The 5000-nt window shown below is 42.3% G+C and overlaps 1 non-coding gene across 1 annotated transcript; it reads right to left on the minus strand.

The window, feature by feature from the left end:
* Window positions 1–4662: 4662 nt before the first annotated feature.
* Window positions 4663–4734, minus strand: TRNAP-GGG (transfer RNA proline (anticodon GGG)). Its single transcript has one exon. It is a non-coding gene; the product is annotated as a tRNA-Pro (tRNA).
* Window positions 4735–5000: the final 266 nt, after the last annotated feature.

The following is a 5000-nucleotide window of genomic DNA, read 5'->3' on the forward strand; positions in this document are numbered from 1 at the left end:
TTCCACTGCTATTGGCAAGCTGCAAAATCCCTTCCTTTGCCTACACATGCCGCTGTTCCTATGCAGGTATTGGCATTAATGGTCTACAAATGAAATAGATAAGCATCAATATAATTTAGGAATGGTAGTTGGCATACAAAGGATATTGAATGGAGAAATAGTGAAGTTACAATAACCTTGCTCGATGATTGTGGGAAAGACGAATTAAATAGTTCATCCTGGTTTTATTTCCTTCTTCTGTTGATCTGTACCTGAAATTGTCATTCACGTCTCTTTAGGTGCCTAGCGCTTCCTTTGTGTGGTGTCTGATTACCAAATGATTTTCTTCTCTGAATTCTGCTAATTGTTTGACCCAATTATTTCAATTGATGGAAGGAATAAATTGATTTGTTTAATTGCTATATCAACTACATTTGTCGGTAACCTAACACCTCATTATTTTCACCTCCCATCTGTTTACAAATTGCCCACGTGTTCTCCCCATAACTGCTTGATGGTTTGTTCAAGTTCTTGCATAATTACTTGCTGCTCATTTGGTTCCCTGAATAAATAATGCCTTGTTGCGTAATTAACAAACTCTAATTCATCGTTCATTGTTTCCTTTTTTAAAATATCTGCATTGAATGTTCTTTTTCTGCCACCTAATTGTGTTTACTTTTCCAAATCAACTATCAACTTTCCATTCGCGGGGCTCCTTCTTCCATTTTTTACTGTTAACTTTTGCTGTATTTGCTGGTCATGGACTATAATAAATACCTTTGGCTTTGGCTATTGTTAACTTGATAATTTTCTGTGTTCCACTCTTCTTTCTTCTAGCCACGCATCTCAGGTGGCCATCGTCATGATCACCTCCTTCCTGATCCTTTTAACTGGAGATGACAGGGATTGAACCTGAAGCCTTCTGCATGCTAAGCAAAGGCTCTTCCACTGAGTCACTGCACCTCCCCTAAAGAGGATGGCACCCCCTTCACCTTCTCAGGGAGCTCATTCTACAAGATAGGAACTGCTGTTGTAAAGGTCTGGTCTCTGCTAGATGCCAAGCTTGCAAACGTAAGCAGGGTGACATATGGGAAGAGAGAGGGACCTTCAGATATGTGGGTCCTAGGCCATGAATGGCTATATGGGTCGTAGCCTTAGCCACTCTTAATTGAACTCAGGAAGAAGGAGAAGAAGAGTTGGTTTTTAAATGCTGACTTTCTCTACCACTTAAGGGAGACCCAAACCAGCTTAGAATCACCTTCCCTTCCTCTCCCCACAACAGACACCCTGTGAGGTACACACACAATTTTCTACAATTAGAAGCTCTTGCGTATATAAGAAGAAGAGTTGTTTTTTGTATGTCGACTTTCTCTACCACTTAAGGGAGACTCAAACCGACCTTCCCTTCCCCTCCCCACAACAGACACCCTGTGAGGTAGGTGGGGCTGAGAGAGAGTGACTTGCCCAAGCTCACCCAGCTGGCTTCATGTGTAGGAGTCGGGAAACAAATCCAGTTCACCAGATTAGCCTCTGCCGCTCATGTGGAGGAGTGGGGAATCAAACCCGGTTCTCCAGATCAGAGGCCACTGCTCCAAACCACCGCTCTTAACCACTACACCTCGCTGGCTCCCCAAACCAAATGGAAGCCAGTGTAGCCTTTTTAAGTAGGTGAGATGTGTTCCTGTTGGCTAGCCCTTGACAATAATTGGACAGCCACATTCTGAACTAGTTGTAGTTTCTGGGTTATCCTCAAGGGCAGAGCACATGGAGTCTTTTATAGTAGTTCAGTTTAGCTGTTGCAAAAGCATAGATTCATGTGGCCAGGTCAGCTGGGTCTAAGAAAGGAGAGAATGAGTAAACACTAATTTGCAATTGCAAATCTACAGCCTCTTTCTCAGCGTTCAACTTGATTTTAATGTGTAATGCTATTATCTGTATTCACTTGCAAAGATACTTAATTTGATAAATTATATCCTTTTGCAAAGCAAGGGAACAGAAACAATTTGTAATTCCTAGCAAACAAGTCTTCAGTTCTTTCTGCATCACTCCCTTAACGTCTATATAGATGATTTCTAGAGATTTTTTTTTAGTTTAAAATTAAAGAATGAGCTGTTATTGTTTAAAAAAAATCAATTTGTGGTTGTTCCCTTAATGTTATACACATTTAATCTATGCGGTTGTTCATATCTTGCCTTATTGATTAGAAGACTTTTGAAAAACAGAACACAGCCAGGTTTTCTGATTATTTAAAGTTCATAGTTGCAAATTCTTTGTGGGTTAGGAGACAGAAAAAAATATAAAAGAGAGTCTTAGCTTTGATTTAAGAGGAAAATAATCATCTAATTATTTTGCTAAGAATCTTAGAAATCGCGTAACAGTAAAGCAATAGCTGGGTTATGGAGAATTCTTAAGGAAACTGTGTAAATATTGGAAGCTGGTCTAATAATACATTTCTTGCCTTTGGTCAGGGGTGGGCTGTGGCACATGAAGTTACTCTTTCCCAGAGAACCCTTAGGTCACCAAGTCAATGCCTGTGGCAGTCTTGAGTACATGGCATAATTTTCAAAAAGCATGGTGAAATCAAATCACAATGTATGGTCAACCAGTTGCACATCCATCTAACAATAATAGAATCTAACCCACATTTTCCCAATTTGTCAACTAGAATACTATGTGGAACCTTATCAAAAGCCTTACTGAAATCTAGATAAACTATGTCTACAGCATTTCCCTGATCCAGCAAGGTAGTAACTTTCTCAAAAAAGGAGATAAGATTAGTCTGACATGACTTATTCTTGAGAAACCCATGCTGGCTCTTAGTGATCAGATCCATTCTTTCTAAATGCTCAAGGACGGACAGTTTGATGATTTGTTCAAACACTTTTCCTGGTATAGAAGTCAAGCTGATGGGTCGGTAGTTACCTGGATCCTCCTTTTTCCCCTTCTTGAAGATGGGGACAACATTTGCCCGCCTCCAATCTTCTGGCACCTCACCTGTTTGCCAAGACTTTTCAAAAATAATGGGCAGAGGTTCCGAAATTACATCTGCAAGTTCTTTGAGTACCCTTGGGTGCAATTCATCTGGCCCAGAGGATTTTGTTTCATTTAAAGAAACAAGGTGTTTGTGCACTACCCCAATGCCAATTCGATTGGCCACTTCCATGTTTACCATGGTAGATTAAGTGGCTTAAGGCCTGGGTAATATATTGTAGCAGGAAAGTCACTCTATTGATAGAATGTTGCATGCCCTTGAACAGCACACTTTATGTCTCTCCTGTGTCCATCAAACTTGTGTAAGAATGATTTAGTACTTTGTATATGCTGTTGATCTGGGTGAATTTAATTCTTTGATTGTTTTAACGTTCTGATTTATTTAGTGAAAGCCAGCACAACCCTTCGTGTGGTACATGCAAAACAACTGACACATGTGTAGCCCTGTTGACTGTCAGTGTAACTCACTATTGAATCAGCCCCCCAGTCTGCAAGTATGAGAAGAATGCCTCTGAAGACACAAGGAGAAACCAAATAATGTAAACGTGCTAATGTGTCAGAAATTGCAGCGTCGTCATTTAGCTGAACACATTAATATGGTGGAGGCAGAGTCTCTGATTATCTGTAGCCGAGGGCTGAGAAAAACTCTCCATGATAGGTGAAGTGCTTAGCTCTCTATTAGGCTATCTTTTCATGCAAGGCATTACCAGCCACCTTTTGAGGGAAGCTTGTATTTTGCAAAGTGGGAATTGTAATTACTTTGAACTCCCTTGTAGAGAACAAAATGTACCAAGTATAGACTTTCTTTGCAAAGGCTGTGTGTGGAATTCCTAACAGGTTGTAGAACACTAACCTCCCCCCTCCCCCGTTTCACCTTGCATTGCAACTTGAGGACAATTTGAAGCTGGGATGAAGCACATGGTATTAAGGCTTCGACTGCCACCTTTGTCGCTTTGTGAATCTGTGTGGGGTGGCAGTGTCCTCTGTAGACTGTGTCTTGTATAAAATACTTCTTAACAATAACATTTTGGTACTTGTCTAGTGCCTTTCTTGGAAAGCTCCACAATGCATTTTATGTTCTACCCTATAGACAAGTAATGGATATGCATGTGCAAGCGTACTGTGGGGGTGTTCCCAAATATTGGTGGAAGATCTGGTGAGCATAGGCTGACCCCCCCCCCCACCAGAAGAAGAGTTGGTTTTTATATGCTGATTTTCTCTACCTTTTAAGGAATCTCAAACCGGCTTACAATCTCCTTCCTTTCCTCTCCCCAGAACAGGGACCTTGTGAGCGTGGGGGGCTGAGAGAGTTCGGAAAGAACTGTGACTGGCCCAAGGTAACCCAGATGGCTTCAAGTGTAGGAGTGGGGAAACCAACCTATTTTACCAGGTTAGAGTCCATTGCTCATGTAGAGGAGTGGGGAATCAAACCCAGTTCTCCAGATTAGAGTCCACCTCTCCAAACCACCGCTCTTAACCACTACACCACGCTGGCTCTCCAGCTGGGGGCTTTCCTTCTGGGTACTTTCTCCGGCAGGATGTGAAGAGTTTGGCATGAACACATGAAGCTGCCTTATACTGACTCAGACCTTTGTTCCATCAAAGTCAGCATTGTCTCCTCAGACTGGCAGTGGCTTTCCAGGGTCTCAGGCAGAGGTCTTTCACATCACCTACTTGTCTAGTCCCTTTAACCAGAGATGCCAGGGATTGAACCTGGGACCTTCTGCATCCCAAGCAGATGCTCTACCACCAAGCCACAGCCCCTCCCTGCATCTGTAACCCCTTTCCCCAACAGGCTTTATCCTGTCTTGGGTGAAACTACTGTGTGTGTTAGTGTCAATGGAACCAATATTATTGTGCCCTGATGAATTGCTCCCCATTTGTTTGCTTGTTAGAAAATATTTACCGTATTTTTCGCTCCATAAGACGCACTTTTTTCCTCCTCAAAAGTGAGGGGAAATGTCTGTGCGTCTTATGGAGTGAATGCCGGCTGGGCGCGTGCGCATCGGGACAGCGCGAGCCGGCGTTCC

Source organism: Euleptes europaea, chromosome 8 (genome assembly GCF_029931775.1).
Source record: "Euleptes europaea isolate rEulEur1 chromosome 8, rEulEur1.hap1, whole genome shotgun sequence".
Taxonomy (NCBI): Eukaryota; Metazoa; Chordata; class Lepidosauria; order Squamata; family Sphaerodactylidae; genus Euleptes; species Euleptes europaea.